This window comes from Tupaia chinensis, unplaced genomic scaffold (genome assembly GCF_000334495.1).
Source record: "Tupaia chinensis unplaced genomic scaffold, TupChi_1.0 Scaffold144737_1, whole genome shotgun sequence".
NCBI classification, from domain to species: Eukaryota; Metazoa; Chordata; class Mammalia; order Scandentia; family Tupaiidae; genus Tupaia; species Tupaia belangeri.
This window is the reverse complement of record NW_006204597.1, coordinates 340,081-355,391: the sequence shown is the minus strand read 5'-3', so window position 1 is coordinate 355,391 and position 15,311 is coordinate 340,081.

Below are 15,311 nucleotides of genomic sequence, written 5' to 3'. Positions count from 1 at the left end.
GTCATGTTATTTTTGTTTGGGTGCTTGTTCTACTTAATGTTATCTGATTATTTTGGGTATATAATTGGGTTATTAATTTGGAAAGATCTTTACAAATGTTTATTTAAATTCACATCTCCTTTGTCCTCATTTCTCTTTAGAAAGCTTCAGTTACATGCATGTGAGATCATTTGATACTACCTGGTAGTAATCAGTTGCTTTTGTTTTCTTCTCTCATTTTTCAGTTTAATTAATTTCTATAGTTTCAAATTCACTGATTATTTTCTTAGTAATGAAATGTCTTTTGATGAAGTGGGCCATCAAGTACTCTTCACTGATGTTATTTTTTTCTTTTCTTTTCTTTTTTTTTGGGAGGGGGAGAGAGAATTTTTTTTTGGCTATAGGACATGTGTACTCACAGGAGGGACAGAGACAGAAAGACAAAATGCAAAAAATCATCCTCCGGGGGATAGCCATGCCACAAACCCTTCGTCTTCATTCTCCTCTCTGGATTTTGGACATGCACATACACCTGGCATGAGTTTAAGTTGTTGGGTCCAGGATCAAACCGTGGTTGACTACATAGGAGTCCAGAGATGTAACCATTTTGCCATTTGCTGGTCCTGACGCTACTGTTTTTCTTTCCAGCATTTCCAACTATTCCCTCAAAAAGTTTCTTTTCAAGGGATCAGCAGTTAGCGTAATGTCTTTGTCGCTGGACTCCCATGTAGTCAACTGTGATTCCAGTCCCAGACCCATTGACTTAAATTCACACCCGGTGCGTGTGCGTGAGTGCCCACGATCCCAAGAGGAGAATGGAGGAGAAGGGATTGTGGAGTGGCCATACTCCTGGGGGGTGATTCTCACTTTCTGTCTCTCTCTGTCTCTGGCGAGCACACGCGCCCTGTAGCAAAAACCTCTCAAAAAGAAAAGTAAGTTTCTTTTCAGCTCTCTGACTGAAATTACCAACATAATCTTCCATGTTGTTCACCTTTTCCACTAAAGTCTTTCACATAGCAATCATTTATTTTAATTTCTTATCAGTTAGTAATTACATCTGTGTTAGATCCAAGTTTGTGATAATTTTTGCAAACTGAATGTTACTTAGAAATATTTGGATGCATTTATATCAAAACACATTTAAAAAGTTGTTTATACACAGCAAATATTAGACATTACCAGACTGAGTATTATTTTGATAAAAACTTCTCAAAACCAGAATAAGAGTAATTTTGTATCTCTTTAGAAATTATCATAATATTGTAATTTTTTATAAATAATTGCTTTATTATGCCAATATAAAAGTTTTTTGATACATAAATAAAATTCCATAGTTAAAAAAATATTCATTTTTTATTCATTTATTTTGGTAACTAGCAGCTACTATGAATACAGTAAAAAATATATCTAAGTAATTGTGTAAAATAAATAAAAATCGTTGGTTGCCAAGCTTTTCCTTTAATGAGCTTACATTAAACTTAGAAAGTTATAACATGTTTTTTTCTTTAATATTTTGTCTTTTTTATATTGGTAAGCCTTATTATTCATTTTACTGCATAGCTATAAAAAGCATGAGTACAGATGAAAAGACATTAAAAATCATAAAACATTCTCATATCTTTGACATTATTTACATAAAAGTCACCCAAACTCTAAAATAAAAATCTGTACACAATTTTTACTGCTATCTCCTTCAGTGTTGATAGTTTGAAGTAACAGGTTTACTATAGAATACATATGGTCTGTGATCTTCAGAAAATTATAATTTCCAACTACTGTAGTTCCACAGACCTAAATCCCATATAGTTCTCACAATAAATAGAATTTGTTTTGCATCATGTGAAGTTGTAAATGCAGAATAATTGTATTTGTAAGATATGTTATAAAGTAGAATTCAGACAATACCAGGTGCAGGATTTTTTTCATCTAAAACAATAACAGATGGTAGATAGTTTTATGTGATAGATTGAAAAGCACACTGGGCACGTGTATAAAATTTCTAAAGAATAAAGAAGAGATTTGGTGAGGTCAATCTCCCTGGTGGGTATTTTCTCAGTTTCTGTTCTCTCTTTCTCTCTCCCACTCTCTCCTGTCTCTATTTCTAGTGAGCATACATGTCCTATAGCAAATTTTTTTAAAAATCAACTCTTTATTAAAATTTTAACTACCAAAAATTGTGATAGTCACACTTCCATTAGTCAATGTCCAATTCCCTCTGTTTCTGATATTACACAGTAGCCATCAGCCATCACTCACAGGTCAGTTAGAGCTTGACCCAGATAGGGGAACTAAAAGCTTTTTAAAGTTGCTGAAAAACATATATTGTGCCCACTGTATGTTTTTTTTTTTTTTTAACAGCTGTAAAATAACAGGTTTCTTGTGATAATATTAATAGTCCTAATAAAACAGCAAAAGAATGTTACAGCTTTCATTGATAACTATAACACACTGTTGATTTAAGTAGGAAAGTAACAATATATTTTCTCATTGTTTGATATGTTTTCCAAAAGTTTTTCTCTGACATATAAATGTTATTTTACATAGACTACTACACTTGATTCTCCCACATGCATTTTTAATATATTTTGGTTTTCATAAATAGAGGAAAACCATGCACTATACAAACATAAGAAAAGGCATTTTTCATTTTATTTGCGTGCAGGTGGTAAAGTATTCGGCTGGCTTTAAATTATCTATAAAAGTATTTATAAATAAAACCTTTCTTCACCAAGCTTAGGGCCACTGGAACCATGGTACTCACAGAGAAAACAAGAGCTAATATCAAATTACTCACAAGAGAAGACAATACATTCCTTTCTGCTTGCATAGAAATGAGCGCCTTTTAATTTAAATTTCACTGTCCCTTGTTCACTATTTTTCCAGTGTTGCAATGCTATGACTCAGGCCTTACAGATTAAGAAAGACAGTCTTGTAAGGATAAGATCCTTTTGTCAGCTACACATGACCATGGTCCTCTCAAGCCGGCTAGTTATCATGACCTCTCAGAATTGTATAAAACTCAGATAAACAGAGTTTAGAACAATGTACTTATTTCTTGGCACCTCTACATTTTTTTGACTTTACAGGTTTGTTGGGAAAATAGCAATGATGATGCCAGAAGGTGAGGTTTGTTTCATCTTTGAGATGTTAGGTGACAATGAGACACAAACTAGTTTCACTTAATTATTTTGCTGTTTCTCTTTGGAATTATTTGATCATATCAAGATTGTGAAGTTTATTGATCTCTATTAAACTAAATTAATAATAGCAGTCTTCTTGGCACAGTAGGTAGCATTCCAGTCTGAAGAGCTGGGAGCAACATGCTAAGTGTGGTTGTCAGTAATCGTCTGGTCGGCCTGAAAACACGTTGAATTTATGCGTACGTGCCCAAGGTCCTAGGGGGCTGCAGGACTCGAATAAATGGAGGGCACTGTGACCAAGTCCTGCAGATGGTAGTTCTCTCTCGCTGTTTCTGTCTCTCACTCTTTTTCTCTTTCTCAATCACACACATACTCCATCATCAATAGAAAATAAACAAATAAATAAGCTACTAATATGGACTACTGTCTTAGTCAATATGTCCTGTTACAATAAAATACCTGAGACTGATCTATGTCACAGGAATATATTCTCTCCCAGTTCTAGGGGGATGGAAAATCCAAGATTGAGACACATCCATGACAGTCAGCCAGGTGGGATCCAGCCACTTTAACCACTATGCCACCTAGCTGGCCCTCTTTATTTTTTTTACTTTTTTTATCTCCAAAGTAAATATGGATTTTCTAGATAACTTGGAAAGAACATAAAAATGCAAAAAATATTAGTTTTTCTAAGATAGTAAGAATACATTCATTCCCACTAAAAGACAAATATCAACATATATCTTTGTAACCAATCAATAAAATTAAGTATTAAAAGAAAAATGTTGAGTAATTCTAAAATTGCACTTCTACTTTGGCAAGTGTGAAAATACTATCTTGAACTTGTAATATGAATGACAATAATAAAAATAATAAAGCTGTGGCAAGTAGGTGTCATGCTAGTTAAGGCTCTGAACTCCCACGTGGCCAGCAATGGTGGGAGCTACCTACCTGGTGACTTGAAGATCATGCAGGGCACATGTGCAGGCATGCCCAAAATCCCCGGAGGAGAGTGGAGTAGAAGGGATTGCCACATGGCCATCTACCCTGAGGGCAATTTCTCACGTTCAGCCCATGCAACCCATGGGGGGGGGAAATCCCACAAAATTAATTGAATAAACAAACACAAAAATAAATAAATAAATAAAGTTTTCCACTTCGATTCTTTTTCTCTTTCTTTCTTTTTTACTTTTTAATGAATTATTTTAGTTAATCTTATTTATTCATTTCTTTCTTTCTTTTAATTTGGCCAGAGAGAGACAGAATGAGAAAAGAGAGAGAGAGAGAGAGAGACAAGGAAAGTGTGAAAGCTGCCAGGTCCAGAACTTGAACCGAAGTTGGCCATGTGGGAGTTACGTGCCCTAAACCAGCAATCCACCTGCCGGCGCCTCCACCTGGATTCCTTAGAAATCGTAATTTACCTTGTAGATGACATGCTCTCAGGATACTGCTTGAGTAAGGTTTAGAGGTTTGTTTGTTTGCTTCCCCCATACAATGACTATAACTTCATTAGTTTTGGTAAAATATTAAGGTATCCAATTACAAGAAAATTGTGACAATCAAAAAAAAAGTCTTTCACTTATATTCACCAAGGCGTCTGCACTTTGTGGGCACATTCTTTCTTGTCAGTCTTGTCTGTTTCAACAATGCGAAACAGGGGGACTGGCAGTGAGGGTAATGGCTATGTCGCTGGACTCCCATGTAGTCCACCGCAGTTCGCGTCCCAGATCCCACGACTTGAACTAACGCTGGGCACATGTGCATGCATGCCCAAGATCCGGAGAGGAGAATGGAGAAGGGATTGGGCATGGCCATCCCCCCTGAAGGGGATATCTCGCTTTCTGTCTCTTTGTCTCTCTCTGTCTTTCTGGCAAGTGCACGCACCCTATAGCAAAAAACCTTTCCAAAAAAAGAAAAAAAATGCAAAACAGTCAAACAAGCAGAATAGTGCCAAATGAACAATTATTAACTGATTAAAATATGTAGTTTCATTTTATAGAGTTTGTTTAAAAACTTATAAGACTCTACTTGTTTATGCAAACTAGTGCTTAAATATATTGACAGAACTACCAAGCTTCAAATATTAAAATTAGTAATAGCAACATCAAAATATGTCTGTGTAAGTAATGATTTGCATGCCACTTTGGAATGGGTCTTATACAATTGAATGGAGTAATAAAGGTACTTTTGTTTAAGTATCATATGGTCATCATTTGAAGTTGAAAATTAGGAAAGAATGAATTTGAAATAATCAATTCTCAAAGTTAGCTGACACGTTGAGGGGAAAATGTATAATTATTTACATTTTCTGCTTGTTTTTATAATTTTTCAATTTTATTTCTTATTCTTCCTCTATAAAGAACTTTCTAAATTTATTATTTATTTGTTTGTCTAGATTCACTGGAACGTTGATGCTGAATAAAAATAATGCTCAAGTATTCACGTATGTTTTAATACGAATGAAATATGTCAGGATTAGAGATGATGACTAGGGAATTGAGACATGTTAATTTCATGTGTGTCTGCTATCATAGGCACTTTCTCGCTACATGCATTTGTCAGCGATATCATTTTGCCCAAAGCACATTACATTTTTGCTGACTGTTCACGGCCAGCGTGTATGATTTGGCAGAGAATTGCTCTGATTTTTTCCCCAGGTTGTAAATAAAAATTAAATAAATGTTTGATATATATATAATATATATATAATAAATATATAATAAATGCTTGATATATATAATTGATGATAAAATCTCAGAAGGAATCCACGTTTGGTGTAGTAATTATCATTGTCAGAAAAAAACTGTAATCCTCAGCATTTTGTGAACCAAGACAATTAAAATCTGTTCAATTTTGTCCTTTCCTCCATACATGATCAAACTTAGATTTACTTTCTTTCAACTGGTCACACTTCTGAGTTAATATGATGTTTCAAATAAATAATGCATCAGCTGAAATTAGTTACATCTAAAGAAATTTCAGAAGTGCAAGCTAAACATCCCTTGAAGAAATACATACTTCGAATGCTTTGGAATGGATGTCAAAAACCAAATGCACGGTGGCCCTTAAACATAAATTTACCAAAATATCCTGAAGGAAACTGCTGCTTCTCCTAAGAAGAGGGATGGAGTTTGAACTGGTTAATATATATGCTTTACTTACTTTGTGTTGTTCTAATTGAATGTTTTACTGCTTTCAAATTCATATCTTTAATATATATTAGAAATGATAAGAGCAATATCTGATAATGTTTTAGTTTCTGTTTATTTATTTAAGATTTTTACCGTAGACCACTTACATTTACTGGAGAGAGACAGAGAAAGAGGGAAAGTGAGAAATCACCCCGTTGGGGGATGACCACACCACAATCCCATCCCATCAATACTTCTCTCTGGACTTTGGGTACTGTGTACATTCGACTGGCCACATTTTCAAGCTGCCAGATCTGGAACTCTAACCACAGTTGGCCACAAGAAAATCAAGAATCTTAAACACCACACCACCTGCTGCTTATTATTTTTCAATGGAAAAAGCAGTCGTTAGGATGTGAAGTGTTTTGTGTTTTATTCTGTAACATAAAATATTTTTACCATTTTGAGTGAGTCTGATATTGTACCAGGGAGGCAACTAAAACCAAAAATTAGCAGAAAGGAATAGAACATTTTCTTTTTTCTTTTTTGAGAGTGTTTTTTTTTTCTATAGCGCACGTGTGCTCGCCAGACAGACAGAGAGACAGAGAGACAGAAAGCGAGAAATCACCCCCCAGAGGGGATGGCCACGCCACAATCCCTTCTCCTCCATTCTCCTCTCGGGATCTTGGGCACGCGAGCACACGTGCCTGGTGTGGGTCCGGAACGCGAACTGCGGTCGACTACATGGGAGTCCAGCGACATAGCCATTATGCTAACTGCTGGTTCCCGAACATTTTATTTTTGAAGTGTAAACCTAGAAAAAAATCTTTTCTTTTTTCCAGATATTTTAGTAATTTTATAAAGCCACTAGTTGAAGTTTATAATATTCTCCAAGCCAGTTTATAAAACAAAGCAAGTTTATATCATTTGAAAAATTCCAAATCTTGAGTTACTATTTCTTTTGTTTGTATACAATTTCTATACTCAAACATTTCAGATGGCTATGTTACTATATTCTATTTTACAGGGAATTTATTGAAACATACTAGCAGGAACAACAGGCAAATATAGTGAAATATTCATTAGTTTCTTGAAGAAATAATTAAATTTGCATATCTGTTTGAAGAAGTAATAAAATGTGAGACCAGCAATTAGCATAATGACTATGTCACTGCACTTCCATGTAGTCGACTGTGGTTCAAGTCCCAGATCCGGTGGCTTAAAAACTCACGACAGGCACATGTGCGTGTGTGCCCAAGATCCCAAGAGAAGAATGGAGGAGAAGGGATTATGGCATGGCCATCTCCCTTGGGGGGGGATTTCTCGCTTTCTTTCTCTTTGTCTGTCTCTGTCTTTCTGATGAGCACACGTGCCCTATAGCAAAAACCTCTCCAGAAAAAAAAAAAAAGTAATAAAATAGAGAAATTAAGTTATACTCCCAGAAGACTATATGACAGTTTACCATTTCATAAGATGCTGGATACTTTGGATGAGATTATATTATATGTCATTCTAGAAATTTTCTATAGGCTGGAATGACCTTATAGTCCTTTGTTCAGACTAAGAAAACACATTTAAAATAGGTTAAAAAACCGGACCAGGAGTTGATGTAATGGCTATGTCACTGGACTCCCGTGTAGTCGACCATGGTTTGAGTCCTGGATTCAGTGACTTAAAAACTCACAACTGGTGCATGTGCGTGCATGCCCAAGATCCTGAGAGGAGAATGGAGGAGAAGGGATTGTGGCGTGGCCATGCCCCCCAGGGGGGTGATTTCTCACTTTCTGTCTTGCTGTCTCTCTCTGTCTGTCTGGAGAGTGCACGTATCCTATAGCAAAAACCTCTAAAAAACAAACAAAAAATAGTGTAAAAAAAAATGTGCTGTTCCATTTGATCTTAATGTCCATAATTTTTATATTATATGGAGGAATGAGCTAAATTAAGTATGGACTATTTTAATGATTACCTTTACAACATGATCAAACTGCCTTTCTGACTCATGGAGAAGACATTACATTTTAGACATATAAAGACTCTGGTTCACTTAGTGAAATAGTAGGAAAGGGCAGCCAATAGGGTCAAGGAGATAGAATAGAACCAGTTTTAATCTGAAACAGGACTGGTGAACTTTTCTGACGGCTTTACCAGGTTAGCTATTACTGAGACTTTAATGCTGACGTTACCATTGCAATAAACAAGCAAATAACAAAGTCAGACACAGAAGAGAAAGCAAATGAGGCCAAAGGAATATACTGCTCTCTCTCTCGATCTCTCAAACAGTTTAGTCTCCTGAAACCTACATTTCCTAGTATTACAAAGTGAATTATACAGTGAGGAAGAAGAAAGGTCCTTCCCTGAAGCATTATGGCAAACCTGAAACAATTTCAGGTCTTACATTTCCTGCAGCTGAATCTGATGAGACACAGATCAAAGTCAAGGTGAAAGCTTTTCCTCACTCCCCCTGAGACTCGGAGCCGGATTGTGCAGCAATTGGTAGAAAGGTTGCTACCAGCGACAATACAGAGATTTTCTGAAGACCATGTAAGTTTGTCAAGAGAAGTATAAATATTCTTGCCTTTAAAATTTTCTTTTGTTTTGCCACAATGTAATTTTGCTTTACTCCAGTGAAGAAATTAGATGACACTAGAAAATATCTTTCTGTGTATAATTCAATTTTAGGTCATTTCCATCTTACGTAATTTTTTTTTTTCTGCCGTTGGAGAATTATATTGGACTGGATGCAGAGGTTTCTCTCAAAAAAAGTTGTTACGTTTTTAGGGATAGAGAAACAATATCAGAAAAATAATGATTATCCAATGTGAGAAGACTTTCAAAACTAATTCTGAGGTGTTCTGCGAGATACCTCTCCCAGGACTAAGCCAAACGCTGGGAGTTGAAAGAAGACCTGGGAACTGAACACACAGAGGTCATAATCTTTATTTTCCACCCAGTCAGCCTGTCACCCCCTTAGCGGTAGCCCTATCTTTTTACCCGAGGCTGAGACGGAGTGACACCGTGCTCTGGCCTTGGCCATGGTTAAATAGGCAGTGCCTGTGTAGTGAGGACCCTTACCTAGCTTGTTTGCTTGCTTGTTCATTTTAGAGGGTTTTGGCTTAGGGTGCATGTGCTCACCAGAGAGAGAGTGAGACAGACAGACTCATTGGGAGAGAAAGTGAGAAATCACTCCCCAGGAGGGATGATCATGCCAACATCCTTTGCCCTCCATTCTCTTCCCAGGATCTTAGGCACACAATGCACATGTGCGTGCCCCTCGGTCTGAAGTTTTTCCCCCCTGCACAGTCTGATTTTGAAGCCCCCAGTTCCAGGACTTGAACTGCAGTTGGCCATGTGGTAGTCTAGTGGTGTAAATGGTTCCCCTGGCATGCTCATTAATAAATATGATTCAGCATAAACTGTGAGGGAGCCAAACTGATGCCATTTTTCCCACAGCAGGTTAGCTGATCCTGTAAAAAGCTGAAGGCCCATGAGAAGGGCCCCGGTTCTCATCCTGAGAACTGCCTGTGCACACTAAGCAGGCACACATCTGTGACCCTGGCTGGCTGGGGTGGGGGAGGAACTGCAATGTGAAGACCCTGTGGGAGTGTGTGTGTGTCTCTGCTTCTCTCTCAGAGGAAATAAGTAAGTAAACTTTTTAAAAACTTAATTATTACACATAAAACCTTGTCAATGATAGACTGGAAGTTTTTAAACTTTAGCTAGCATTAGCCCACACTTTGAGTTACTTAGGTTACAAATGGACAGACAGCCTTTTACGCTGAGATTCTTATTTACTAATTCTGGTTTGCAATATAAATTTTAGCATTACCATGAAGTGATTTTTTTTTTTGAAAGGTTTTTCGCTAGAGGGCACGTGCGCTCACCAGAAAGACAGAGAGATAGAAAGCAAGAAATCACGCCCCCAGGGGTGATGGCCATGCCGCAATCCCTTCTCCATTCTCCTCTCGGGATCTTGGGCTCACACGCACACGTGCCCGGCGTGAGTTTAAGCTGCCGGGTCCGGGACTCAAACTGTGGTCGACTACATGGGTGTCCAGTGACATAGCCATTACACTAATTGCTGGTCCCCCAAGAAGTGATTTCTGATGCAGTTGTTGCATCAATTCTATTTGAGGCAATACTAGAATAAATAAATGCTAATTACATAGAAGACCAAGAGACAAAGATGAAGTCCTTCCGTGTGCAGAATGGTGGTGGCATCCTGGTTACTACCATCGTACTGTTCTTCTGAAGTGTCTTTCACTGTTGTTCTTCCAGAGTCAAAATTTCTTATCTTATCCTCTCTGAGGTAAAGCACCTGAGAAAAGTATTTTTTTTTTTTTCCAATAGGGTGCATGTGCTCTTCAGAGAGAAACAGAAAGAGTAGGAACGTAAGTTATCACCCCCGGGGGAGGGGGAAGGGGATGGCCACACCAAGATCCCTTCTCGTTCATTCTCTCAGGAGTTTGGACATGCACGTGCCAAGCATGAGTTTCCAACGATTAGGTCTATGACTCAAACCATGATTGTCCATGTGTGAATCTAAGGCCCTGATCATCAAGTCAGCTGCTGGTTTGTTTTTTTTTTGTTTTTTTGTTTGTTTGTTTTTAGGTTTTTGCCATAGGGCACATGTGCTTGCATGACAGAGACAGAGAGAGAGAGAGGAAAGCTGAAAAGTCACCTCCCACCTCAGGAGGATGGCCACATTACAGTCCCTACTCCTCCATTCTCCTTTTGAGATTTTGAGCTCACAGGCATACCAGCTCAGCATCATTTTCAAATCACCATCTCCGGGACTTGAATCACATTCAGCCATGTGGGAGTTCAGTACCTTGACCACCACACTACCTGCTGGTTCATGATTCTTTATAATAGAAGCAACTGACGACGTCCTATGAAATTCAAATCACAAATATATCATTTTAACCAATAAATTCTTTAATTCATTCAAGTGTATGGATAACTGCTAACTAAACAAATTTAGAAGGTTGTAATGCAACTGTGTATTTTTAAAATATTCTAACTGATGAAAAGTTTTTAGTTTTATAAAAAATTTTAAAAATTATTAACTAATCACATAAAATAATAGTTGGACATTTCATTTTAGTGCCAAAGTAATAAATTACCCAGGTCCATTGATGGTGTAGCTTTGCTAACATTCTTGAGGAAAACATAATGACACTTTGTTCCCAAGTATATATTAAAGCAAAAATACAGTTTCTTAAAACAACTCTTGGTTATTTTGGTCTATGTGTAACTATCTATACTTCTATACCTTTTCAACAAAGATCTGAATTAGAAGTTGTTATTTTTTCCTACTTTCTCTGAAACAACTAACCATTTAGAAGGCCTTAAGGTCTCGCTTAGTTAGCATTAATTTACATATAACTCCCCTCATCTATGAATTTGTTAGCTGTCAAGCAGGAAATAATATAATCAGCTCATTAATTTAAGATGTTCATCATTCATATGGAAATGTTTATCTTAGGTCATTCCTAAAATACGTATTTTTATTAAATCGAATTGAAAATTTTCTAGCTACATGAATTCAAGCTTTGTTACAAGGTATATAAATTAAGAGACTTAATCATTTATGTCTTAGGACCTTCAAAGAATATTGCAGATTTGTTGTCAGGAGTAACCATGGTTCTGTGTACTATATGGATATCTTTTGCAAGAAATTTTGAATTAACACAATAGTATGCAGGGCCAATCTGTGGTGTGTTGGTTAATGACCATCTGCATGGTTGGAGTCCCAAAACATGCAGTTTGAGTAACATGGTAGGCATGCGTGTGTGTGCCCAGAATCCCAAAAGGAGGGAGAGATGGAAGAGAAATGATTGTGACCTGACTAGTCACTGTGAGTGATGCTTTGTTGCTTTCCCTTTTTTTCTGTCTCTCTTTGTGTGTGCTCACCACAGAGATGAAGAGAGAGCTAGAGAAAGAAAGTGAGAGATCACCCTTTGGGAAGACAGCCATGCCACAATCCCTTCTCTTTGTCTCCTCTCAGGATTTTGGGCATCCATGCACATGCACCTTCTGTGATTTTCAAGTCACCCCCTCTGGGACTCAAGACATATAATCAGCCATGTATAATCCACTTCCTTAATCTCCATGAGATGAATAGAGAGCTAGAGAAAGAGAGTGAGAGATCACCCTTTGGGAAGACAGCCATGCCACAATCCCTTCTCTGTCTCCTCTCAGGATTTGGGGCATGTAATCAGCCGTGTATAATCCACTTCCTTAATCTCCATGACACCTGCTGGTCTCACATCACCTTGCTTTTGAAGCATATATTTACTCTTTCTGAATTAAATTTAGACAATGAAGTCCCTACCTTTTAGAATCTTGAGTGATAGAGCTTAATTAAATTATAAACACAAAAGGATAAAGAAAAATACAAGGTTTAGATTAAGATTATTGAATGCTTAAAAACATGAACATCAAATGGTATTTATTGAGCTAATTCCTTTTCATCATTTAGTCACTGAACATCTTTACAGCATACACAATGATTTTCCCAGCATGAATACATTGTACATTATTCTAGTGAAAGATGTTACCATACACACTATCATAGCCAGACGACTTTCCATTTTTGTGTCAGTTAATATTAAAATCTTTTGGGACCAGCAGTTAGCATAATGGCTATGTCGCTGAACTCCCATGTAGTCAACTGCGGTTTGCATCCCAGACACGGTGGCTTAAAACTCATGCCGGGCACATGTTCGTGCATGCCCAAGATCCTGAGAGGGGAATGGAAGAGAAGGGATTGTGGTGTGGCCATCCCCCCTGGGGTGGTGATTTCTCGCTTTCTGTCTCTCTGTCTCTCTCTGTCTGTATGGCGAGCACACGCACCATATAGCAAAAACCTCTAAAAAATAAAAAAAAAATTAAGATCTTCTGGAAAAAGTTTCCATAGCGTTGAGCATCCTAAAAGAATTAAAATACCAAAGGCTGTCAATTTAGTTCAATTTTTGCCCATATTAAAAGTAAACCCATTAGAACATGACACATTATTACATTTGGATCAGATTGGAAAGAAATTGTGTACAAAGAGACGTATAACCAAAAAATTTTATTCTTCTAGGACTACACATAGAAATAGCAAAAGGAAAATGTCTATGGGAAGGTATTGATGTGTCCTTTGTACCTATTTACATATTTGTTTGTTTTTCTTGTAAAAGAGTTTATATTTCAGGAAACTAGGAATGTTATCTACTTTATGCATTTTAAGTGAAAACAAAGAGGATGGCTTTAATGACATAAATTTGTTTTCTAAATTATTACTATTTTCTTTATTATGTATGAGACTTGAGAAAAAGACAAATATATGGATTCTAATGCATTAGTTAAAAAGTAAAACTTAAATTGAAAAGTTTTTGAGCAAAAAGTGATTCATGAATCAGGCAGTGCTCAAAACCAAAAGAGGTTCAGAGAGCTCCAACCACTAACTGAGCAGCAGTGAGCTTCACAGACAGAATAAAAAAGAAAAGTGCAGACACTATGTGATTGGTTACTTACAGGTATTTTCCTTGGTTGTACATTGTCTAATAAGTTTGCTTCCTGGGAATGGCTGAAACTTAGCTGCTTGTGATTCACTTAGACCCAATTACCTATCACAAAAAATATACTCCTGAGTGGTTTTGGTTTGTTATTGTACTAAGTTAGGTTATAGTTCATTATTTATTTATTTTTTTTAGAGGTTTTTGCTATGGGGCGCTTGCGCTTCCCAGAAAGACAGAGAGACAGAAAGATAGAAATTGCCCCACGGGGGGAATGGCCACGCTGCAATCTTTTCTCCTCCATTCTTCTCTTGGGATCTTGGGCACACACACACATGTGCCCGCCGTGAGTTTATGCCATGGGGTCCAGGACTCGAACCACAGTCTACTACATGGGAGTACAGCAACATAGTCATTATGCCAATCGCTGGTCCCACTTACAGTTCACTTTGTACAAATTTATTTTTTTCATTTTGTAGGAATTTAAAATATGGAAACTGCCTTTAGGTCAATAGCCTCCTGCATATATAATTTAACATTATGATACATTGCATTTCATATTATTTCTATAAATATATTATTTAACAATTTATAAAAATGATAAAAGTATAGGAGACTATTCTAGTCTTCTATGTAAGATGCAAATATTGGTTTATGTTTTATTTATCAGTTTATTGACTTACTTAACTTGAGATAAATCATGCTTATAAAACAATCAACTTTTAGTGGGATTAATATACAACTGGCTAAACTTTATTTATATTATACTAAAAATTATCTGTAAATATATCTTCCTAATTTACCTAGCTAAAATGAAAGACATTTCTGAATATTATATTGTCAATGAGAGCTTTTAAAGCTTTGGAGAAGAAAAGATATATAATTTCAAGGACTAGATACAGTAAGAAAAAATGGAGAATATTAACGATTTGGATGTTCTGAAGTTTACAAATGACTTCCAAAATGGGCTATTTATTTTTAATAATTATTTATTTAATTTTATTAAAAGTGTGCACTCACAAGAGAGAGAGAGAGAGAGAGAGAGAGAGAGAGAGAGAGAGAGAGCAAGCTGCCAGGTCCAGGATTCAAACTTCGGTCAGCTATGTGGGAATTCAGTGCCTTAACCACCATGCCAACTGCCAGCCCCTAGTTTTCTAAAGGTATTTATGAAGAGAAAGAGAGGCTAGAGTGACAGAACAGCTAAGAAATTGTGTATCTCATTTTGAGAGTGATCAGTTCAGATAGATTGCTTATTTTTATTTCAATTTTCCTTCTATTTCAACTTTGTTCAAAGTTGTTATTATAAATAGATGCCAACTTTCAGTAACTATTTTGTGCATTGATACCATCATCATACCTTTGACTATCCTCTCCATAGAAAAAAAAAAATATGTAGTAAATTACCTTATTAGATTTTCTAGTGTTGAAACTTAAATACCTAAAACGAATAAAATTTATTGTATAAAGAAATCCCCATTAAATCAATAGAAATGTTTTACTTACTTTTTTGGGAACCAGCAGTTAGCGTAATGGCTATGTCGCTGGATTCCCACGTAGTC